Source organism: Hyperolius riggenbachi, chromosome 7 (assembly GCF_040937935.1).
Source record: "Hyperolius riggenbachi isolate aHypRig1 chromosome 7, aHypRig1.pri, whole genome shotgun sequence".
In the NCBI taxonomy this organism is placed as follows: domain Eukaryota; kingdom Metazoa; phylum Chordata; class Amphibia; order Anura; family Hyperoliidae; genus Hyperolius; species Hyperolius riggenbachi.
Window position 1 is genome coordinate 103,885,606 of NC_090652.1, and position 26,265 is coordinate 103,911,870.

Consider the following 26,265-nt stretch of genomic DNA (forward strand, 5'->3'; position numbering starts at 1 on the left):
AAAAAGTGTCCCTGTGCCTTGATGTCTTGGTGGGGATGGCCCGGAATCTGCGCCCCAGCGGGAGCCGTTGGAAGAAGCGATGGCCTGGGTGCGACAGATCATTTGCAATCCTTGTTGCTCTGGAGCACATCCTGGCCTCATGGATGAGATCCAGTGGGGGAAGGGGCTTCCCGATTATTTTCTCTGCAGTTCTGATGACCCTCTGGATTTTGTATCTGTCGCTGGTTGTTGCCCCAGTGTACCAGACGAGGATGGAGGAGCAGAGGACAGACTCGATCGTGGCAGAGTAGAAGGACTTTAGGAGTTCGTGGGCCATACCGAACTTTTTTAGTTGCCGCAGGAAGAAGAGTCTCTGCTGGGCCTTCTTTTGGGTTGAGATGGTGTTGGCTTTCCAGCTCAGATCGTCCGTGATGGTCGTGCCCAGGAGACGGACACTGGAGACTCTGCTGACTTCGGACCCATTAATATGGATCGGGCGGAGGGGGGTTGTGCTCCGCCTTCTGAAGTCAATAACCATTTCCACAGTTTTGGTATTATTGAGCACTAGCTTGTTTTCCTTGCACCAGTGGCTGATTCTTTCCACCTCCTGGAGGTAGGCCCGTTCATCGCTCTTCCTAACAAGGCCAACAATTGTGGTATCATCTGCGAATTTGATGACTTTGGCGGAGTTCTCTTTGGATGTGCAGTTGTTGGTGTATAGTGAAAAAAGAAAAGGTGACAGGACACATCCCTGTGGGGCTCCCGTGTTGGTTGTTCTTGGGCTGGATGCTATGTTTCCAAGTTTCACAGTAGTGATCCCTCTGTTATTATTAAAATTATAGAATTTATTCCTCAGTTGTCACATATATGTAGCATATAATATTAGTACCCTATCTCACTGCATTTCTTAATTATATTAAATTCTTGCACAGGACAGAAGGAAAACAAACATAAATGCACCCTGTATGTATTTAGAGAGTTTAGCCTGTCGAATTCCCCCTCAACTGTGACTAATCCCAACCCTAATTTGATCTCTCAGCGGTGTCAGCTCTGGAATCTCAACAGTTCTCGGTAGAGCAGCTAATGTGTAAACACAGGATGTTAACCCTATGTCTGTTTCCATGAAAGCAGGAAGTAGATACTCTGCAGATCTATTGCAGGATTTGTATAAGCTGTAACAAAGAAATGTTTTTCTTTAAAGGTTATTATGATGTTGCAGAGAAAAAGTTCTGAGTTCGAGTCTGCTTCAAAACAGACAACCAAAAGGTAAGCTTCAACATTAATAGCTCCCTGCTTATCGCCTTCCCTGCCAGGCAAACATTCCTGTGAATCTTAATGGAGCAGTGTTTTCCACTGTTACCTCAGCTTCTGCCTTGTGAACGCAAAGAAGTTAATTCACTTTCTTAGTTTACAATAATTAAGACACAGCAGTGACCTGTAATGATCTGGGGTCGATTTCCACAGTTAGCGCACACCAAGTGCTCTGAAGCAGATGGGAATCCCCACAATCACAAAAGCAGAGTACCCAGTATATGCAAATACATTTGTAGAGGGGAATTCCAACCAGCAGGTGGAGCTGTGGAGTACAGAGGAACAAGACCTCTGTACAACCACAGATGCCAGATTGAAATTGCACGATGTGAAGCAGCACTGGGCAATATAAACAAGGTAGCAACTCAATAGAGAGCAAGAACAGAGACAGACTATATGAATGTCTACCAATCTAGTCGCCACCCGGCGATGGTAGACATATGACAACCGAACAGACCAGAGTGAGAAAGCCAATCACAAGAGAGGCGATTGCTATCAGAAACACAAGACTGAGCAAATACAGAGCATGAATTGAGTAAAGGAAGACACAGAAAATAACTACAATCCGAACGCCAAGGAAAATAACAAATGAACTAACTAAACGCGGTCACCGCACGTTACGCGCAACAGTGACAAGTGCGTTAATAGCACGGTCACCACACGAGAAGCGCAACAGTGACAAATGTACCAACTCTGACTAACAAATGAACATGGAAAACAAAGACAAACAGATAGCGGAACGCTTGCTAATCGGTTGCCTAACACCAGATAACAGCAAGCGTTCGTTCCAGACAAAACAGACTGATGGAGTAACCAGTTGCAACCGCTGCCAAGGTTATACTCCAAGACACAGACAAGGGAGATCCACCACCTCTAGAGCTATGGCGAATGCGATCAAGGAACAGGACTGAATGATTCATTATCAGCCACCGCTGGAGATAGTGCAATCGCAAGGACAGGACAAGACAAGACTAGGCAGTACAAATAATACACAAAACTGACTGCACTAATAGGAGTGCAAAATGCACTCCCCAAGAATTAACTACACCAGGATATTTAGCAACAAGATACAAAGAGGCTGAGGCTCTAAGGTCAATCTCACAAAATAGAACCTATGACGAGCCAGGAATTCTGGGAGGAAGTGACATTTATACTTAAAACCTTCAAGGGAAGCAGAAATGCGAATTGCAAGATAAGTGGATGCAAATCAGTCACCACAGCAGCAAGCCTCCCGAATCTTGCAAGCTGACAAAAAGGCCTCTTTTCCCTGGACTGAACTATGCAGCCTGCATAGTGTAACGAGTGAAGCTGCAGCGAACGGCATCGCCGCCACAGCTGCCTCTGTTCCCCTGCCTGTCCCGCCGGCGTCTAGGACGCCGAGGACAGGGCTGTTATTTAACCATAGGGTCGCTGTCTCGCGCGGGCGCGCGCACAGACAGGACCTTTATGCTAGGAGGAAGCTCGTCAGCTGACCTCAGAGGAGACTCACGGCGCCCCGGATTGGCTGTGAGCAGGGGGCGTGCCAGTGAGGTCTCCTCTGCTTCTTAAGCCTCCGGGCTTCAGTCTGGCGCTGTCTGCTGTCTTGAATACATTCTGTGTTAGCGCTCAGACCTTAGACTAGATCCCAGGTGTTGAAACCAAGGACTTCACACCTAGACTAGGAATCTGTTACTGTATATTTGAATTGATTATCTGTGTATGATTCTGGCTATACTCTGACCTTGCATCTGCTCACTGATTCTGTGCTTCTGCCTATCTGACTTGTTGCTGAACCTCTGCCTGATTACCCGTTATCCTCCTGCCTCATGATTCTGTACTGATACTGTTCTCTCTGATGCCGAACTTTGCCTGTCTGACCACTCTGTCCTCACCAGTGGGCCTAGCCTCTCGTGAGGGATTCTTAGTGTAGAAACACCTGCTCCTCAGGTGTCCTCTAGGCTGCAGTACAGTCTTAATCACCTGCTCCTCAGGTGATCATTAGTTGCAGTATTGTTTGTAACACCTGCTCCTCAGGTGTCCTCTAGGCTGCAGTACAGTCTTATTCACCTGCTCCTCAGGTGATCATTAGTTGCAGTATTGTTTGTAACACCTGCTCCTCAGGTGTCCTCTAGGCTGCAGTACAGTCTTAATCACCTGCTCCTCAGGTGATCATCTAACACCTGCTCCTCAGGTGTCCTCTAGGCTGCAGTACAGTCTTAATCACCTGCTCCTCAGGGGATCATCCGTTGCAGTATGGTTTGTAACGCCTGCTCCCTAGATAGTCACTAGGTTGCAGTACAGTCTGAATCACCCGCTCCTAGGGAGATTCTATCTCCACAGTATCTGCATCTCCAGCTAGCTGGGGCTTGTACTCTTGAACGCACTGATAGGACCTCACCAGCCCCTCACCAAACTATTAGTTACTGTACTCTATTATGGTTTCTGTACTGATAGTACCTTGCCAGCTCCTCTGGGAAGGTCTAGCCAAGTTATACAGTTACCGTCCTCATCCTCTCTGGCCGTACTTATCAGTGCACTCGCAGATAGTGCCCACCAGCACCTCTGGAGAGGCCTAGCCTTATTGGTTCTGAGGCTCATCAGCTCCACTGATGAGCACTCGTTATTTATTCGTTAATAGTCCCTAGCCAGCTCCTTTGGTAAGGACTAGTTAGCCTATTTTCTGTATTCTCTCTGTTAGTACCTTCTCCAGTCCCCTGGGAAGGTCTGTTCAAAGCTGTACAGTCAGGGTACTGATAGTACCTTACCAGCCCCTCTGGTAAGGCCTTGCAAACTGTTAAAGTTACGGTTGCACCAAGCACTACACTCATATCATCCTTGAAGTTATACTAGTATTATTGGTGATTCTGCAGATCACCACATAATCAGGTATAGCGTCGGCATTGTTGGCGATTCTGCAGATCACCAAATGATCAGACATCTGAGTTGCTACACCCAACCGGTACACATAGGAAACCAACAAACTGTCCAGAGAATCAAGGCCAGCACAGCGGATTCTGACATGACCCCTCCAAATGACGGCAGCAGTTAGGCAGGTAGATCTTTTGACCTGGGGCTAATACTAAAACATAGAACAGCTAGTCCCTGGTTAATGAATGAGATAGGGACTGTAGGTTCATTCTTCATTCTTAACCTGAACCTTTTGAAACACTGTGCCATCTCTGTCTCTTGTAACTCCTCGGGGCCCTCCAGTGTCACCTCTGAGTCACCTCTGCCCCCCTGTGCCTTCAGTGTGTCCCTTTGTACCACCTCTGCCCCCCTGCCCCCTTTTGTGCCTCCTTCTGTTTCCTTTCCCTTCAGTGTCCCCCTTTGTACCACCTCTGCGTCCCTCTGTTCCCTCAGCATCCACCCTCTGTGCCACCTCTGCCTCCACTGTGTCCCTTTGTACCACCTCTGCCCCCCCCCCCGCCCCCTTTTTTGCCTCCTTCTGTCTCCCTTTGTTCCTCCGTCTGTCCTAGTGATAACCGTGATGCGTTCATTTTCACATAACATTTTGCAATACGTTATTACGATTTTGAAATTGAATAGATTTCACGTAATCCACACACACTTCCATAGGGTCAAGCGCTGGATCACAGCTTTGCTTTGAAATGTATAAAATGTGTATGTAGAACTTGGACTTTGTTATACAGTATAGTTTACTCCAGCAAAATGTCATTTTACGGCATTTAACAAACGTTTTTTCTTTGAATTTTTTAAAATTGATTTTCTCAAAAACTACAAGATCTTTTTGAAAAAAAAATTCAGGCCATTTGTATTGATGGTGTGTTTGTTAGTCGGGGACTACCTGTATTTAATAGTGGTATGAAACTTAAAATTACATTTTTGCTCCAAGAAATTAAACACAACAAAAAAAAAGTATAAAACACACCATACATTTTTCCGCTCGATAGATGGGTTCGATAGATAATTTCCGACATGTCCGATATTCCTTCCGATCGTTTTTTGGGTCAATTTCTCATAGAAGTGAATGGAAAAAGATAAGAAAAACGAGCGGAAGATACGAGAATTGAGCACAAAATCGAGAGGAAAAAACGATTGGATGGAAAATTAAGCGGAAAAACATATCGTGTGTACCCAGCATAAGACTGCTCTAATCTCATTTGAAAGCACATTCACACATTACTGAAGCTATTTGGTAACATTGTCATTTGCGGGACAAGATATAAACATGTCTTGTAATTAACTAATTTATGAGCAAATGAGCAAATAAATCAGAGAAACTTCTCTGCTTGCTTTCCCCCTGGGTACACTAGCCACTAGTCAGGTGTCCCCCATATTCAAACATTAAGTATGCTTGTGGTTGCAACTAAAATAATTAGATAGTCGTGCCACCAGATAATTGTAAGAATAGGTGTCCCCCAGGTACAACAATTAAGCATTGAGATGCTTTTTGGATATATAAAGTAGCCATAGTGCTACCAGTACCAGATAACAAAATTAGATAGCCAGATGCCAGTCATGTGCTGCCAGATACAATAATTAAACAGCCATGTGCTCCAGATTATAGGTCTGTAAGCCCTTATATGTTAGTATTAAGTAGCCAAATGTGCTACCAGATAGCAATATTATGTAGCTCCTAAAGGGAACCAGAGATGGAAAATGAAAAAAGATTTTATACATACCTGGGGCTTCCTCCAGCCCCATCCGCATGGATCGCTCCCATGCCGCCATCCTCCACTGCCTCTATCGCCGGTACCGGGTCCCGTCACTTCCGCCGGACGCGGCCACTTGTACGCATCCACAGGGACTCCCTCCGTCTCACTGGCGCCTGATTTATGCATGCGCCTGCGCAGTACGGAGGGAGTGCACTGCGCTTGCGTCGACTGGCCCTGACTGGCCGAAGTGACAGGACTGGAGGAAGCCCCAGGTATGTATAAATCTATTAGGTCGTTCGCCTCTTCCACTTACAGTAAGTAGTAGAAATCTGACAGAACCGGCAGGTTTTGGATTAGCCCATTTCTTCGTGTTTTTTTTTAGTTTCAAAAGCATTTAGTGAACAGTGGCAGTTGCTCTGTCCAACTGCCAAAAAACTGTACAGCGAGCAGGGAGGCTGGCCAGCATCTTTGTATAAATCCTTTTCAGAGAATGTCTTTATAAAGAATAAAAGCTTTGCTGAGAATCCCCCATGAGGAGATGGACTAGTCTAAACCTGTCAGTAATGTCAGATTTCTCCTACAAACTGTAAGTGACCGCAACATAGGAGAAAAGTAATTTATGGCTCATTTTACTCTGGAAGAAACATACTTCTTATCTGAATTTGTTCAAATGTATTTTAAATTTTATGATTTTCACGATAGTGGTCCTTTAAACGAACCACTAAAAGCTGGTAGTTCAGAGCAGGAGGAAACGTGATGCCTCCTTGTGTAGTAATTCTGGCCTGGTGAATAATGGCGAAATAACGGCAGTGATCACATTATTTTGCAGTAATTAGTCTGTATATACTGTAATCATTTGTGATGATTCCTTACATATGTATTGCTAATTGTGTTCTGGAGATTATGTATGCCACTTTTATTTATCAGTTTGTTTTGAGCAACAAGGAAATAACCTGGCACAGCCCAGCAACTGAGTGTGGAATGGAAAACATCACGGTAATAGCCTATTGAGGACAAGAACAAGAAGAATGGTGATATGGTGCAAAGTATAAGAACTCACAGCTGGGGACAACATCTTACACAGGTCAGCTCATAAAGCAACCCGGAGTGGATTAAAAAGATAAATCACCAGAGAAAGGTGCTAGTGGAATATCGGTAAAATTACTGAAATTCCACTACTTAATTCCGATACTAAAATATTGGTAATGTTTACAGATATTCTATTATGGTCTAACTTAACCACTTCAGGATCACAGGTTTTCTTCCCTTAAAACCAAAACAACTTTTACATTTCAGCGCTCCTCCCATTCATTCACTGATAACTTTATTGCTACTCATCACATGTGAATGATCTATAGCTTGTTTTTTTCGCCACAAATTAGGCTTTTCAAGGGTGATATTTTATTTTAGTAATAATGTTATTCTCTATGCATTTTAAAGAGAAAAAAGAGAAAAAAATGAAAAGATACACTATTTCTATATTTCCAACCACTGTAGTTTTAAAATAGACAAAGATACCATAGATAAAACCAACACATTTCATCCGCCCACTTGTCCCGGTTATCACAACATTTAAATAATGTTCCTAGTACAATGTATGGCGACAATATATTATTTGGAAATAAAGGCACATTTTTTCAGTTTTCTGTTTTCTGTTTTTTCATTGTACTCTATCAGTAATTAAAAGCCCTTATCTGTAAAAGTAACAGTAATATACCATCATGGCATACATATTTAAAAAGCTGAGTGACTAAGGTAGCTATTTATGTATTGTATTTTCAATTATGTCACTTGTGTTTTTTTTTACAAGCGTTTTATTTTGGTGCCGAGTATATGAAAATAACAATTTTATTGCTTTTCATTCAGTTTCTTGCTAAAGAAAATTCACATGACATAGGTTTCAGTTGTCAAATATCCCAAATTATATTCTCTCGCTTGTCACGGTTAAAATGATACCCTATATACATCATCAGATAGCTTCTTGGGCATAAACCAAACCATTCTGAAAACTAGAGACCTAGGCCTACTCAGATAAACATATTTTGTAACATTTGGATTCATGCCCTTTTGCTGAAATTGTACCAGAAGTTTGAAAATAGCATTTTTTTACAGTTTTCTTCAGTTTGGCGAGAAAAAAAAATCACATGACATAGACTTCAACAATACTACATCCCAAATTATATTCTCTCGCTTGTCACGGTTAAAATGATACCCTATATACATTATCAGATAGCTTCTTGGGCACACCGCACACTGATAACCACAAGTAGCACCATTGGATCTTTCAAGGCCATTTTTTGCAACAAAAGTAATACAGTCATTCTTTCTTGGCAAAGCCCCTGGTGTCTCAGAACATTCAGTACAGGTCAAAAACCAAACCATTCTGAAAACTAGAGACCTAGGCCTACTCAGATAAACATATTTTGTAACATTTGGATTCGTGCCTTTTTGCTGAAATTGTACCAGAAGTTTGAAAATAGCATTTTTTTACAGTTTTCTTCAGTTTGGCGAGAAAAAAAAATCACATGACATAGACTTCAACAATACTACATCCCAAATTATATTCTCTCGCTTGTCACGGTTAAAATGATACCCTATATACATCATCAGATAGCTTCTTGGGCATACCGCACACTGATAACCACAAGTAGCACCAACAGCTTTTTCAAGGCCAATTTTCTCCCAAAAGTGTCATTCTTTTTTTAAGTCCAGTACACACTTTCAATTAAGATTGGCCAATCACTGACCAATTGTACCACCTTACCATGTAGTATGAGAGTCAACAAATATTGAATAGTATGAGCAGATTGTGTAGGTAAACGCTCATAGGGTTTACCTACACAATCTGCTCATATTATTCAAGATTCAATAGTAAAATTGATCAGTGATTGGCCAATCATACTTGAAAGTGTGTACAAGGCTTTAGTAAAGTATACTGAGGGCTTCACAATGTCTCTAAACATACACAAATTGGTACTCACCATTGTAGAAGCTGTAGAAAGGTGGAAGTCAGGAGGTCCGAAGGTGTCCGGCAGCCATGCCAAGGGTCAGAGTTTGGTAGATCAGCCATGCCAGAGGTCAGAGGGTAATTCGGCAGCCATGCCAGAGTTCAGAGGGTGGTCGTTAGTTATGACAGGGGTCGAATTCCATAGAGTGGTTGTCAGCCATGCCAGAGGTCAGATCCGGAGAGTCAAATACAGTTCAATTATACCATAAAAAAAAAGGGCAGTGAAAGGGTAAAAAAATAAAAATAAAAAAAAAATAAAAACTAATAATGAAGGACTGTATGATAGGTCTCAAAGCAGGGATTAAGGCATAGTGCTGCTTTGGACGGACATTTCGGACAATGATATCGTGTGTCCCTTCGAACGTGATTTTTCCTGCAAACTCTGCACCTTTTTTGGGGGTATGGTTTTGATGCAGTTTGAGGGAGTGGGGCAGGAAAATGATTTCCCTCAAATCTGGCAACATTTTCTGCACGAAGTTGGTCTGGGTTTGGGGCAGGTTGTCCAGATTCAAAAAGGAGACATGTAATTATTGCCAGCTGGAACTTTAAAAAAGAGTCCCTGTTACCTGATTTTTTGTACAGGACAAAGGCGTTTTGGAGGCACATCTGGAAAAAATATAGAGCCACTTTTTTGTACCAGATCTTCCTCTTCCTGTTGAGCCTGTATGGTGCCAAAACCTGGTCGGACAAGTCCACTGCCCCCATGAACTTGGTGTACTCAGCGATGGCCAGTGGTTTTACTACTTCCCGACTACGAGTCCTCACAGTTGTTGTTGCCTCGGAGTGGATGGTGGTGAGGGCTAAGACATCGCGCTTATCTCTAAATTTTAAAGCGAGCAGCTAGTTGCTTCGTTGGCTGCAGGTCTCCCCCCTCTTCAGTTTTTTATGAACGACCTCTGATGGCAGGCCTTTGCGATTTGCCCTGACAGTTCCGCAGGCTGGAGTCTGGACTGAAAATAAATGTTTGAACAGTGGAACACTCGTGTAAAAATTGTCCACGTAAAGGTGGTAACCCTGGTGGAGTAGAGGGTTGAGGAGGTCCAGTACTATCCTCTCTGTTGTACCCATGTAGGGAGGGCATCCAGGAGGCTGTATTAAGCTGTCCTTCCCTTCATAAACTTTTAGTGAATAGATATAGCCACTCCCACTTTCGCACAACTTGTACAGTTTTATCCCATACCGTGACCTTTTGTTGGGTATATATTGTTTGATTGCCAGCCTCCCGTGGAAAGGGATTAAGGACTCATCGATGGCTATTCTTTGCTCTGGCATGTATTTTTCTGCAAAAGTTCTATTTAAATGGTCGATGAAGGGCCTCAATTTAAATAGTCGGTCATGGGCTGGGTCGTCAGGTGGGAGGTGGTCTGCATTATTGCTAAAATGCAAGCAGGTTAGCAGCATTTGGTAGCGGCGTCTGGACATTCTGGACGAATAAATTGGGATGCAGAGGATTGGATTTTTTGTCCAGTACAGTTGCTGTTCAGGTAATGGAGAAAGGGGCATATCGAAAGTCAATCCCAAAAAAACTTTCAAATCACGGGTAGTTGCAGGGGTCCAGTGGGAAGCTAACACACAGGTGGGATGGTCTGCTATGCGTTGCTGGGCATAGATATTGCTCTGATCGCAGACATACCGCAGGAAGCTCTCTGGCAAAAAAAGTTCAAAAAAGTCAATGGGCTGCATGTTGCTGGTGTCCACTAATAGGCCACTCCTGGCTGTGAAGGGAGGGAGGTTAGGGGTCTCCATATTAGATGCTGACCATTGTGGGTGGCTTAGATCATAGGGTAGCGGTTCCCTCTGTGGTACCCTTGCTGGCATGCTCTGCCTTGGCCTGGCAGCCCTCTGACCTCTTGGGATGGCATTGCTGGAGGTAGCTATAGGTGACCCTCCTTCAGAAGCAGTGTCAGTGTCACTAATGCCCCTTGCCTGCTCTGCGCTCCTAGATGGCTGAGCTGTGGATGGCCCAGCAGACTCAGAATCGCTGTCCGTTGAGTCGCTTTCTGACTCGGACGGCAGCCAATCAATATCTGTGGACTCCAAATCATCCTCAAATTCGCTGCTGCTGTGACTGTCACTGTCACTGTCACGCTCCAGAATGGCGAATGCCTCTTGCAAAGAATACATTCTCTTTGCCATCTTTATAGAAAATGTATATAGGATATACACTATAATTGTATAGAGGCAAATTGTAAAAAAAAAAAAAAGAAAGAAAAAAAAAAGAGTCCACAAAAATACAGCAGAAATAAGTATATTGTATAAAAAAAAAGCAAGGGAGGCTAGGATTAGATCAGGGTTGATCAGGGTTGATCAGGGTTGATCAGGGTTGATCAGGGGTATATAGTCCTGGTATATTTATTTATAAGTCCTGGTATATTTATAAAATCCTCTAGGTGGCAGTCAGAATACAAGAAAAGAAGATCCAGTTACCTTGTAATCCTCTCAGGAGTGATTACAAGGTAACTGTATCTTCTCAAGTGCTGGCAACATTGTTTGTAAACCTCACAAATGAATGAGCACTGCTATTGGCTTATAGCAGTGCTCATTCATGGTTACAGGCATCTGATTGGTGATGGGAGTAATTACTCCCATTCATCAATCCCACCCAGAGATAAATGAAGCTGGTGCACGCGCATGTGCACGCACGGGGGCGCGCACCCGCGGGCGGGAGCGTGGGAGCGCGTGGGAGCGCGCGGGAGCGCGCGCGTGCACACGCGCGATCGTGCCCGCACAGCACAATAGCGGCAGGGGCGTTTATCAACGCCCCTGATCCGCTCATTAAGTCAATAGGGGCGTAGTTATGCGTCTGGGAAATCCGAAAGTGGTTAACTTTACTCTCACACGAGCCCTGACCACCTTAGGAAAAGGCTGTTTCCAGCAGCTTCATGGAATGTTTGGGTATGACCGGTGTCATCTACATTCAGTCGACTTTTATAGTGAAGTCTATCCAGTGCTGATGCCCAGCTGTATCCAAAAATATGTTTGAAGAATACCCAAGGTGACATGTGACGTGATGAGATAGACATGGGTATGTAAATTGCCAAGCACACAAATAACTATGCTGTGTTCCTTTTTTACTTTCTATGTCTGAAAGAGTTAAATATCAGGTATGTAAGTGGCTGACTCTGTCCTGACTCAGACAATGCTTGGGGGTTATACTTTGACCACCCAGAGCAATAAGGCTGGTAGCTGAATAATGGAAGAGGCTACACAGGCTACCCAGAGCAACTGCAGCTCTGGGCTTCCGATATCGCTACAAATAAGACACAATGGCAGCGCAGTGCGATGTTGCGCTGCCTTAGCGATAGCAAGCATTCAGACAGGTACAAGACAGGACTACAGATTGAAGCGTAACTAGTAGCAACCGTAGCTCACAGTCATGTCCACAGAAGCAGAGCAAGCAGGCTAACAACAGTCACCAGCAAGCATCCACACAGGCAAGACTACAGGATAGAACGTAACTAATAGCAACCGCAGCTTATAGATATGTTCCCAAAAACTAGAGTAGCAGGAATACTACCAGTCACCAACGTGGTGATGGCAGAATCCAAGCTATCAGGATAATGGACTTCACTGACCCACCGCGGATGCAGCGAACATCCATCAGACATGGAAACAAGGCAATAAACAATAATACAGAAAAATAACAAACTGCTCAACTAACGGATAAATATATATTAGCAAGTCTGCATATATATTTATCAAGAAACTAGCTAAAGCACAAATAATAAGGTCACATTGAACTACAATAACAGATCTATAACAGAGTGTTAAGATGCCCAGCAAACCAGCATACTGATCGCTATGACGGGGTCTAAAAGGGGAGACCGACTTTTATGCCAGCATCGACAAATGGATACAAGCATGCAAATTTCCACACAGCTGAATGGTAATCTTTCAATTCTGAGCTGGCTCGATTACCATTTACTAGCTGGTTGGGAGTGCAAAGGACTCCCATAGGAAATGCATGCAGTATTATGTAAAAACATGCCTGCAGGAAATCCAGGGCTATCTGGCCACAGCTCAGCTGCAGCAAGCAATTGGTGGAATGATGACAGCATCCTGAGCTGCCCAGAACTGCAGAGTGATTGCAAATGACAATGTGACTCATTGCAAATGCACAACCGAATGCAAGAAAACAAGCCAGAACTGTCCATTTGCAGTTCCACTGCAACGGACAGAACACGCTACAGGAGGAATCTTTACAGTACCCCCTCCTTTAAAGGCGGCTTCCAGATGCCTATAGAAACTGGCAAAATTCTCCTGAACCACCCAAACAAGAAAACCAGATGCAGAAAATCCAGCAAACAAGACCAAATTCCAGAATTAGTCTCACCAAGACTGGACCAATCCGAACCAGAACCTCCAGAACCATGCCCATCAGTACTACAAGCCCCAGTGTGATACCCATCAGAACCGTGATTTTCAGGAAAAATGCCCCCCCGAAACTCTCCGAGCGATACCCACCACCTACCAGGGACTATCGAAAAATGACAAACCTTTTAATGCAATGCCCACCGGAACTGTCCTTTCCAACCCAGTACCCACTGTTGAATCAATCCAAGGCACCAAGACAAGTTTCCTCAGAAATCTCCCAGAACACTTTGAAGCTCTATAGGGATCCCAAGAGGTTAGAACGCCCTTTAGGCTCACATGGAGAACTATCAAGAACCCCTATGGAACCTAGGGCAATTCCAGAGTCAGGGTTACAAGGAAAAACATCAAGATCAGGGCTTTCAGGGACCAGAACCATCTCTGGGCATGCAGACAGACCGGCAATATCAGAGCATGTCTCCACTAAGAAAGCATCTGAGTATGCTGACACATTAGACACACTTGGGCATTCTGGCACACAGAGCACATCCGGGCACACTGGCACAAGAGAAACTTCTGGGCATGTCAAGGAACTGTGTACCTCAGAGTCAGTTACGATAGGACCGAAACCAGGACTGGGCAGAAAATCATCATGACTAGACTTCACAGTTACTGGACTCTCACTAAAGAATGCAGAATCAGACTTAGATCTCGCTGATTCTAGCAAGGTTATTAAAAAATCATGTTCAGGGGCATTAACAAGACAGGACAAAACTTCTGATGTATGCACTGAACTAGATAGGGGTTCCACAACTTCCTCTGGACTGAACAGAGACTCATCATCTAGTACACTGGATTGGGGCTCCAAAGAGCTGCAAAGCAAGTCAGTATTGCAGCAACTCCCACTGAACTGGGCAAGACTGAGGAACTCACTGGACAGGAAGGGGACTCTGGAACCTCTGCCACACCGGCCAGAGAACCCAGGGGCGCTTTTAGGCATAGGTAGTACAGGCCATTGCCTGGAGAGCCATTGGTCCTGGGGGCGCCATGTTGCTGGATTAAGCCCCACCCCTAAATGAAGCCCCACCCCTGACTAAGCCCCGCCCCGGAGCTATTACTTGCTTCTGCTGCATCTGCTTAGTGCAAGCTGCAAGCAGCTGCCATTGTGTCCCTCTGTGCCTTGTGCATCCTTTTTTCCCCTTTGTGCCTCCTTCTGTCTCCTTGTGCCATGTCTGACCCCCTGTTTGTCCTTCTGTCTCCCTTTATGCCTCCTTCTGTCTCTCTTTGTGCCTGCTGTCTCCATGTGCCTCCTTCAGTCCCCCTGTGCCACCTCTGCCTCCTTCTGTCCTCTTTTATGCCTCCTTCTGTCCCCCTCTGCCTCTATATGTCCCCTTGTGCCTTTCTTTGACCCCTTGAGGCTGACACACAGCCCCCCTGTTCCTCCTTCAGTCCCCCGGTGCCTCCTGTGCCCTTTTGTGCCTTCTTCTGTCTCCCTGTGGCTCTGCCTGTACCCCCCTGCCTCCTTCTGTCTCCCTGTGCCTCCTTACATCCCTCTTTGCCTTCTTCTGTCCCCCTTTTGTGCCTCCTTCTGTCCCCCTTTGTGCATCCTTCTGTTACCCTTTTTGCCTCCTACTGTCTCCCAGAGCCTCCTTCTGCCCCCCTTTGTACTTTTTTTCTGTCCCCCATTGTGCCTCCTTCGGCCCGTGTGCCTTCTTCTGTCCTGTGTGCCTCCTTCAGTCCACCTGTGCCTCCTTTTGACCCCTTTGTGCCTCAATCTGTCCCCCAATGTACCTCCTTCTGCCCAACTTTGTGCCTCCTTCTGACCCTGTGGCTCCTTCTGTCCTCTTTTGTGCCTCCTTCTGGCCCTCATGCCTTCTTCTGTCCCCCTGTACCTCCCGTTGCCCCTCTGTATACCTCCTTCTGTCCTCCTGTCACGGACGATTGCGGGGACGCAGGCGCGTCCTGGAACCGCCCGTGAAGAAAAGAACGATCGCACTCGATTCCTGCATCAAGTGCGCCTCAGATCAATAGAACCAAGATTTGACGTGTAGTATCCCTCTGCTTAAAACAGCTGGGGAATCTGTCTTAGCTGAGTGAAAGCCTGGGGGGAGGTGTTAATTAGCTTGGACATATTCCCTGTGGAAGGCCCAATTTCCCTTTTGGCTCTGGGAACCAGGTGACACTTGGCTGATCTCATGGAGATGTTAATTACCCAAAGGATGCCTAGGTGCAGCCAAGCAGGCTACGAATCCACGGGAGGTCTTGACACTCTGTTCTCTGCTAAAGATCAAAGGAAAGTCAGCTGTTAGCAGCTAGAACACAACCTCAGTCTCATGGCATAATCCATAACTTCCCAGATCTGTCATATTTCTGGGGTTCCTGAGATGGCAGCTTCACCAAACGTGGGGGAAGTGTAGCATGAGCCCCGGTGCTGGTTCTGAGGAAGTTTCAGAACCTTCGGAGGTAAGGACTGCCAGCTAGGCAGTTTCAAAGTGCCTGATGATACCACAGGGGTCCCACCCCTCATGTCTGGTATCAGGGCGCTGGGTAAATCGAGACAGACCTGAAAATGTTAATAAATCTGCCCTGACCTGTACGGTTCTGTGAGATAGAGCCCACATATGGGTAGATATGATTTCTAGCCCCAGTACAAGGGGAGGGCTCATCTCATCTTTGAAGGGGGTGTATGGCTCCCCGCCCTCACTCCCTCCTACTGAAGCAGGGGCATAAGAATGGCTGAGGACCCAAACTCAGTGTCCTCCACACTGAACCATCTTGCACTCATCAGATGCCAGCTTGAGGATATGCTGGCATCCACCTGGTCTGAACTCTGAACTTTGGACTTTGAAACCAAGAACTTTATGATTCTTCCCACAATAAGGACATCTTTCCAGGAACTAAGTATTTTTCTCCCTTCTTTTATTTTTCATACTGGCTATTACTGTTTTAATAATTGTTGATTTTCATAATTGTCTGTATATATTAATTATTTATATTGCGTGAATAAACGACTTTCCCCAAGTCATTCACTGTTTCGCTACCCTGCTTATCAGCACACACAGAAATGATCCCGGGTCTCTGAAGATACGCTACTGTTTGTTTGTTTGTTGTTGGCTAGACAGAATATCGTGTGGTTAACCGTTTCATTCGCAGGATTAGTCAGTCAGTTAGTGGGCCCCACGGTCCCATAGTAACCGCGGTGGTGGCAGTTTACTCTGAACCAGTAGGTGACGTTGTAATTACCCGTGTCTCACAGGCTCCCTTCTGAGTTGTCTGCGGCTAATTCTTAACTGTTCCTGCGCATTGACTGCGACCAGAGTTTGCACGATCTGTGCGCTGGCACCGTTTAGAAGGCTAAGTGCGGTCAGCCACTAGGGTTCTTGTGACAGTGTTAGGCAGCGGTTGGGACCTGTGTTGTGCTGAAAGTATCTACGATAGCGCTAGCGCTATCGAGAAACGAACTAATTCGTTGGTGTAGCTGGAAGGCAATATATTTTTTATATATACAGAGAGACTGTGTAGCCAGTACCCCTCCCCAAAAGTTTTATTTTATTTGGCGTGGAAATGTCCGGGAACTACAAGAAAATGTGCCTGGCGGACCTGCAAAATCTTTGCCAAGAGAGAGGCATTGATGTCGGCCGCAAGAAACAAGGGGACCTGGTAACGGAATTGTTTCAATGGGATACCCAGCAACTGCAGGAGCTGGATGTGTCTGCTGAGGTAGACGCTGACCCATCTGACTCAAGGCAAGGGGAACCAGAGACTGAGACTCCTGACCGTACAGAGGTTGTGCATCCTGAGGGCCCTGCATCAACAGTTACGCAGGAGAATGTCAGTGTGGACCCCAATCCCAGAGTTTCTGAAAGTACTCGCCTGGAACCGGCTAGTACTGGACTGTCCGTTTGTACTGATCCGCTAATGCAGCAGGCATTACAAAAGCTGATGGACACTGACCTGGACAAGTACCTGCAGTACATGCGTGAGGAGCGCCAAATGCGGGAGGAACGGGAGCGGCAAGCCGCTGCTGCTGCAGCCGCTGAGCGAGAACGGGAGCGCCAACGACAGCATGAGCTAAACATGGCAAAAGTGCAACAGGCCAGCCGGAGTTCACCGCCCAGCCTCCCTGCTGAAGGAGCTGCACCACCCGTAAGTGCAAAATTTAAATTTGCTAATATTGAAAAAGACACAGACATTGACTTGTTTTTGCGGTCTTTTGAAAAAGCATGCCGTCAGTATCGTCTGTCCCAAGACCAGTGGGCCAGACATCTGACACCTTTGCTGCGCTACAAAGCGCTTGATGCCTTCGCAGAATTGCCTGCGGAGAAGGATAATGATTATGCTGCTATAAAAGACGCTATCATTACTAAGTACCAGCTGACGCCAGAAGCCTATCGGAAAAAGTTCAGGGCCTGGCAGAAAAAGCCTTCTGATTCGTACCGAGATGTGGCCAGCAGCTTGCTCACCACACTCCGCCAGTGGACGCTAGGCCTCACCAAAGGGTCTTATGGCGTCCTGGAGGACTTGATAGTCCTCGAACAATTTCTGAACATTTGCCCTGCTGATGTACGACAGTTTGTGTTAGAACGCAGGCCGGCTTCAGCCACTGTCGCTGCAGACCTTGCTGAGACTTTTGCAACTACCCGGGTGGCTGATACCCGCAGAACTGTCCCATCCAGCTGGAGAGGAGGTCAGCCCAATACCTCGGCAGACCCTCCTGCCCCTGTGAGCCGTCCGCCACAGAGGCCACCCAGCGCAGCTGCTGCACCCAGGCCTGCAGCGCCTGGAGAGGTCACCTGTCACTACTGCCGCCAGCCCGGACACATGAAATTCGACTGTCCGGAGCGGAGACAGACACCACCAGCACCTGGATCATCGGCATCACCTGTGCCTCACCCACAGCAGAGGCAACCCGCCAGCGAACCACAGCCTGGATCATCAGATTTTGTCCTGTTTGCACGCGGACAGGAAATCCGCGACCGAACCGACCAGCAGCAACTTGTTAGAGTGAACGGCAAAGTTGTCACCGGATTTCGAGACACCGGAGCTGACATCACGTTAGTTCACTCACATCTTGTGCCAAAGGAGAGCATCAGCTCCAGCCGATCCCTTGCCCTTACTGGAGTAGAGGGCACCCTTTTCCACATAGCCCACGCAAAAGTGAAGCTGGATTGGGGAGTGGGAGGAGTCCAAGAACGGGTTGTTGGGGTTATGAAGGATCTCCCAGTCCCTGTGTTGCTAGGGACTGATTTGGGCAAGCTTGTGTCCTACTATGAACCTGCCACGACCGCCTTGTCGCTCACGGAAGGAGACGGACTCTCCACCCGCCACCAGGTACTTTATACACTTGGGGGAGCACCAGGGGGAGGTGGGTTGAATGTGCCCAGTTCAAGGGTACCAGGTTCAATAGTGCCTGCTTCAAAGGCACCTGAGTTTGATGTACAGACTGTCTGTTGTGATGATGCTGTAGCTGTACCTGAGTTTACTGTACAACCTATCTGTAATGAAAAAATGTCTATACCTGTCAATGTCATTACTGCATGCAATGATGATTTGAGTAATGTCCGTCTGTGCCATTCTGACAGTGTACCTGTGCTAGCAGTACCGCGCAGCTGCACTGCTCAGAACCCGAGCTCAGAACAGGTGGAGGGGGTTCCGGCCTCCTCCCCCTCCTCTGACCGCAGGGATGAGACCTTTCAGCCGCTGGCCTCGTGTGACATGAGCCAGTTGGCTGAAACTGACAGCGCCATATTTTCACCTGCACTACAAAGTGACCCAAGCCTGGAGGTGCTCAGGCAGCAAGCCGCTGAGCCCCTCGCAGACGGGGCCACTTTCAAGGTGTACTGGGAAGGTGGGAGACTGTACAGTGAGTCTGTACAGCCCCCTACAGGTAGATCCCACGCGGATACCAAGTGGCTTGTGGTCCCGAGTGCGTTCAGGGGACATGTGCTGAAATCCGCACATGGTAATCCTCTGACAGGGCAATCGGGTGTCCGCAAGACACTCGCCGGTATTCGGAACCAGTTTTATTGGCCCCGGATGAACAGGGATGTAGCAAACTACTGCAGGGCATGTGCCGTCTGTCAGGAGCTGGGAAGGTCCAGGGATTCCCGCGGGGTTCCCTTAGGTCCACAGCCACTCAGCAGGGGAACCCTGCGTGGGCTGGCTGTTGACCTAACCAACCCACTGCCCGTTGTCAGCAGTCCCGGCAGACAACACGTCCGACTGCAGTGGCGCAAACGCCCTGTCCAGAACGGTCCATGTTGGGTCAACCCTGAGGGTAGCAGACCGCGACCGGTCCAGGGGAACCGAGCCACAGGCTCCAATAGGTTTTCCCGCCGTACCGGCAACTCGAGGCCCGTCAGCCAGGTTAGCGGCGCCGCCACACATCTTGCGGATGAGTGGCTAAGCCACGGACAAGGGGGAGGGCTGTCACGGACGATTGCGGGGACGCAGGCGCGTCCTGGAACCGCCCGTGAAGAAAAGAACGATCGCACTCGATTCCTGCATCAAGTGCGCCTCAGATCAATAGAACCAAGATTTGACGTGTAGTATCCCTCTGCTTAAAACAGCTGGGGAATCTGTCTTAGCTGAGTGAAAGCCTGGGGGGAGGTGTTAATTAGCTTGGACATATTCCCTGTGGAAGGCCCAATTTCCCTTTTGGCTCTGGGAACCAGGTGACACTTGGCTGATCTCATGGAGATGTTAATTACCCAAAGGATGCCTAGGTGCAGCCAAGCAGGCTACGAATCCACGGGAGGTCTTGACACTCTGTTCTCTGCTAAAGATCAAAGGAAAGTCAGCTGTTAGCAGCTAGAACACAACCTCAGTCTCATGGCATAATCCATAACTTCCCAGATCTGTCATATTTCTGGGGTTCCTGAGATGGCAGCTTCACCAAACGTGGGGGAAGTGTAGCATGAGCCCCGGTGCTGGTTCTGAGGAAGTTTCAGAACCTTCGGAGGTAAGGACTGCCAGCTAGGCAGTTTCAAAGTGCCTGATGATACCACAGGGGTCCCACCCCTCATGTCTGGTATCAGGGCGCTGGGTAAATCGAGACAGACCTGAAAATGTTAATAAATCTGCCCTGACCTGTACGGTTCTGTGAGATAGAGCCCACATATGGGTAGATATGATTTCTAGCCCCAGTACAAGGGGAGGGCTCATCTCATCTTTGAAGGGGGTGTATGGCTCCCCGCCCTCACTCCCTCCTACTGAAGCAGGGGCATAAGAATGGCTGAGGACCCAAACTCAGTGTCCTCCACACTGAACCATCTTGCACTCATCAGATGCCAGCTTGAGGATATGCTGGCATCCACCTGGTCTGAACTCTGAACTTTGGACTTTGAAACCAAGAACTTTATGATTCTTCCCACAATAAGGACATCTTTCCAGGAACTAAGTATTTTTCTCCCTTCTTTTATTTTTCATACTGGCTATTACTGTTTTAATAATTGTTGATTTTCATAATTGTCTGTATATATTAATTATTTATATTGCGTGAATAAACGACTTTCCCCAAGTCATTCACTGTTTCGCTACCCTGCTTATCAGCACACACAGAAATGATCCCGGGTCTCTGAAGATACGCTACTGTTTGTTTGTTGTTGGCTAGACAGAATATCGTGTGTTTAACCGTTTTATTCGCAGGATTAGTCAGTCAGTTAGTGGGCCCCACGGTCCCATAGTAACCGCGGTGGTGGCAGTTTACTCTGAACCAGTAGGTGACGTTGTAATTACCCGTGTCTCACAGGCTCCCTTCTGAGTTGTCTGCGGCTAATTCTTAACGGTTCCTGCGCATTGACTGCGACCAGAGTTCGCACGATCTGTGCGCTGGCACCGTTTAGAAGGCTAAGTGCGGTCAGCCACTAGGGTTCTTGTGACACCTCCTTTGTGTCTCATTCTGTCCCCCATTGTGCCTCCTTTTGTCCCCCATTGTGCCTCCTTCTGCTTCCCTGTGTGTCTCCCTATGTCCCCCTGTGTGCCTCCCTATGTCCCCCTGTGTTCCTCCTTCTGTCCCCCTGTGTGCTTTCTTCAGTCCCCGTGCCTCCTTCTGTCCCCCTTTGTGCCTCATGAAAGTGGAGCCCTGCATATGTGTATTTTCTGGTGAAATGTTGCCTGCATTGCGTATTTTCTGGTGAAACGCTGCCGTAATAGGTGCTATTTCTGGTGAAACAATGCCGCATTATGATTATTTTCTGGTGAAAATTTCCCGATTCATGATTATTTTCTAGTGAAACGCTGCCGCATTACAATTATTTTCTGGTGAAACGCTTCTGCGTTATGATTATTTTCTGGTGAAACACTGCCGCATTACAGTTATTTTTTTGGGTGAAATGCTGCCACATTACAATTATTTTCATGGGGGGGGGGGACGCCACAGGTTTTCTCGCCTGGAGTGACAAAATGGCTAGAGGCACTCCTGTGAGAACCAGAATTTCCCAAGATACAAGGCAGGGTTTCAGGAACACTCACTAAACCAGACTGAAATTCTGAGGCTTCTATTATTTTTACAAGAGAGTCAGAATTATCCATGTTACAGGGCAAGACTTCTGAAACATTCAGAGGGCAGGGCTGGGGTTTCCTGGCTGCTACAACATCAGACAGGGGCTCAAAAACATTAGTTAAATCAGACTGTGTAGAGGGCAAGATATCCAAAACACTTGCTGACGAGGACAATGCTTCAATGGCTTCGGTTTCACTGGACAAAGATTCATCAAGTTTTACTAGAGTGGACTGTAATTCCAAGACAGCAGCTAAACAGGTGAATATTACTGCAACACCAGCTGAAGTAAGCAGAGCCTCTGAGTCCTCTGCTAGATATCTTGAAGCATCTTCAGTACTAGGTGAAGAATAAGACTCAGCGACCTCAGCTTCACTGGACAGGATCACTTAACAGTCCATATAGCAGGGCAGAACCATGGAAGCACCTGCTGGACAGCATAATGACGTCTGTGATTTCAGGTTCAAATAACAGATGCTCTGAACCATTCGCGGAAGTAGAGCAAGGTGTTGAAACAGAAAGATCAGGACACAGAGTTTGCGGATCTGAACCACAGTTCTTCAACTGTAAAATTGGAAAATTCAGATGCTGGTGTTCTAAGGTTACTAAACCTGATTGCTGAGACTCAGGAACTGATGTAGTGCATCTATTGGTAATAAAATAAAAATAAAACACGTAAATCTAGGCACATCACCTCTAGTTAGGACATTTAAATAAGTAATTTGAGGAAAGGGAGGTGCTAAAGGGGGTGTGGCCAGAAAAATAGCAAAAATCAGTAACCCTTTGCACGCTCGCATGCAAATGTTCAAACAAATGCATTCACAGATTGACTCATCCAGGCACCTCTGTTATCCCTGCAGCTAAATTAAAAGCCGGGGTCTTAGTTCAAAAAGGAATGCATTCTTTTGCTTAGTCACCGACACTGCGCAGAAGCACCCAGGTAAACGTAGGTGTCCTAACTCTGGCCCTGTAACATGCATAGTGCAGACATGCAAACATTCCTTGCATTCCTTTGTGAACTAAGACCCCGGGCTTTAATATAGCTGTAGGGATAACAGTGGTGCCTAGATGAGTGAATCTGTGAATGCATTTGTTTGAACATTTGCATGCGAACGTGCGAAGGGTTACTGATTTTTGCTATTTTTCTGGCAACACCCCCTTTAGAACCTCCCTTTCCTTAAATTACTTATTTCAATGTCCTAACTAGAGGCGATGTGCCTGGATTTATGTGTGTTTTTTTTCTTGTTATGGACCCTTGTGGCCAGGGTTTTAATCTAGTGCACTCCCTCCTTCCCCCGTTTGTGTTTTTGTCAGCATGCACACAGCTTATGCTGGTGCATGTGCATTGTGTGCATGGATACATTACGTTAGCTCCCCTGTGCGATTGGTATGATGCGCTATCTGTCCCATGAGAGGATGTCAGGATGTGTGCTCCTAATCCCTAGATAGGTTTGATGCAATGAATGTTTGCATGTCTGCACTATTCATGTTACAGGGCCAGAGTTAGCACACCTACGTTTACCTGGGTACTTCTGCGCAGTGTAGGTGACTAAGCAATAGAATGCATTCCTTTTTGAACTAAGACCCCGGCTTTTAATTTAGCTGTAGGGATAACAGAGGTGCCTGGATGAGTCAATCTGTGAATGCATTTGTTTGAACATTTGCATGCGTGCGTGCAAAGGATTACTGATTAGTGCATCTATCGGTGTCTGCTGGATCATATAGTTTGCAGGATGCAGAAAACAAATCAGTAGGTATTTGTTTGTATTTCTTTGCAAAACGTTTTGAGATTAATTTAACAAATTCCGGGGGTCATCAAAAACCTTCTCATTTTCATCAGCAACTTCCTCAGCCCAAGTTCTCATCTGGCTATCAAGCAATTTTCACCGCTCCCCCGCCTCCTCTACATCGCCGCTCCCCGCCTGTGTCCCTTCTCTCCCCGCTGATTGGAGGGAAGGGACGCAGGCGGGGATCGGAGATATAGAGGAGGTGGGGGAGTGGCGAGACTGACACATCCAGAGGTAAACAGCCAGGTATCGACATGCTGCATGTCGCTAGCACGTCGTTTGATTTATGGGGGTAAGCAGAGTGCAGGGGGGGCCTGGGGGTGAGCGGTATAGCAACAGAGACTGGGCATTATATGCAGACCCAGCCTCTGTGTGCTAATAGGATTCTTAGAACCCACCTCGGGTTCTCTTTAAGGATTCCCATTATTCAATACACATATACAGGCAGAGGTCGAGTCGGGCGTCTGCTTTTTTCAGAGGGTTGACGTCGTCCACCCTAGCATGTGGAGGGGTGTCAACGCAGCGGAGCGGGAGTGGTGGGCACAGCGGTGGGGAAGGGTTCCCTCACCTTGGGGCTCCCCCTCGCTCTCCCCTCCAGAACAAAACATTTGCAGCGGCTGGCATCAGGCATCAGTGAGCTGGGACTTACCTCCTCCTCATTCGAAACGCCGGGGAAGTTCTGCATGCCACTGCTCTGGTCTAGACCAGACCAGACTAGCGGCAATGCATAGCTCCCTCTGGCGCCGTAACAAGGAGGAGGTAAGTCCCGCCCTCTGATGCCCGCTGCCAGTCGCTGCAAATGTTTAGTTCTGGAGGGGAGAGCGAGGGAGGTGGATCTTCAAGGTGAGGGAAGGGGAAGGCGTCCCCCTTCCCCACCGCTGTGCACATAACTCCCCCTCCATTGCACTCACACTCCTCCTGGGAACACCTGGCTACATATACTGGGGACACCTATAGACCTGGCTACATATACTAGGGACACCTATAGACCTGGCTATACTGGGGACACCTATAGACCTGGCTACATATACTGGGGAAACCTATACACCTGGCTATACTGGGGACACCTATAGACCTGGCTACATATACTGAGGACACCGATACACCTGGCTACATATACTGGGGAAACCTATACACCTGGTTATACTGGGGACACCTATAGACCTGGCTACATATACTGGGGACACCTGTACACCTGGCTACATATACTGGGGACACCTATACACCTGGCTACATATACTGGGGACACCTATACCCCTGGCTATACTGGGGACACCTATAGACCTGGCTATACTGAGGACATCTATAGACCTGGCTACATATACTGAGGGCAGCTATACACCTGGCTACATATACTGGAGACACCTATATATCTGGCTACATACACTAGGGACACCTATACACCTGGCTACATATTTTGGGGACACCTATAGACCTGGCTAACTATTCTGGGGACATCTATACATCTGGGACAACTATACACATGGTTACTTATACTGGGGACATCTATACACCTGGCTACATATACTGGGGACACCTATACACCTGGCTACATATACTAAGGACACCTACAGAGCAGGCTTACTATTCTAGGGACATCTATACACCTGGCTACCTATTCTGGGGACAACTATACACATGGCTACTTATACTGGGGACACCTATAGACCTGGCTAGCTATACTGGGGGTACCTATTTTGTGGGAGCTGCTGTCAGATCTGTATTTTTGGGGAACTGCTGCTGCCAGATTACGTGTTTTTGGGGGACACACTACGGCAGAGCTCAAACTTCCCCGGCAGACCTTTTACACCACTGCTAAGGTCATGTATATTTGGCCTCACCCATGACCACGCCCACATGCTGCTGCATGACCACGCCCATTTTACGGTGCGGCGTAGGGGTTTTTAGAGGGAGTCCACTCACCTCTTTTCTCAGGACTAAACCCCTGGATACAGGGATGGAATTGTACTTTTTACCGCCCAAGGCCCACTATCACCAGCTGCCCCCGGACCAACAGCATCCTAAACTATAAACTACACCACCAACATGGCAGGGATTAGATTGTAGACTCCTCTGAGGACAGTTAGTGAAGTGATGGCAGGGATTACATTATAAGCTCCTCTGAGGACAGTTAGTGACATCATGGCAGAGAATAGATTGTAAACTCCTTGGTGAGCAGCGCATTCGGTGAGTGACAGGCTCAGAGATCACAGTAAGTGCCTGTTCGCTGCCCCTTCATCCCCTGAGTGCCATATCCGGCTATTGGTAGCAACTCACTGCTATGTGCAAATTTTGTGTAGCAGGACAAATGTTTAGCAGGCTATCTGCTACTGCCACCCTGCTGACCACAGCCCACCCCTTGTTTCCCTGGTGCCCTAGGCCATGGCCTTTGTGGCCTTGTCTGAAATCCGGCCATGCACACATAGAGGCGTTCATTAGCAGGTAATAACATGGTTTAAGGAGGGCCACTAGGGGGCTCCTCTGGTCCAGGGGCCCCAGTGCGGTCTCAACATCTGCAGCCCCTATTGCTATACCACTGCTACTAGCCTAAAAACATTATATCTAAATGTTTTTATTATGTGCACATGCAGCATTTCACAGAGTGGTGTACTTTTACTTTTAAAAGACTGCTTCTCTCAAATTCTATTTTTATACCCAGTCTTGTTACTAACCGGTTGCCAACTAACCTAATTAGCTGTAAGATGTGCTAACAGGAATTGATGGAAATATTCTCTAAAGGGGACATATTCTCTAAAAAAAAAATACTTTTTACAA

General features: G+C 46.9%; 1 long non-coding RNA gene across 1 annotated transcript in view; it reads right to left on the reverse strand.

Annotated features, from left to right (window-relative positions):
* The window catches only part of LOC137524510 (uncharacterized), a 48,157-nt gene extending 41,892 nt beyond the window's left edge, over window positions 1-6,265 (reverse strand). Inside the window, exon 1 of the long non-coding RNA XR_011022716.1 lies at window positions 6,199-6,265. This is a non-coding gene — a long non-coding RNA (uncharacterized lncRNA). The remainder of the gene's footprint in view (window positions 1-6,198) is intronic.
* Window positions 6,266-26,265: the final 20,000 nt, after the last annotated feature.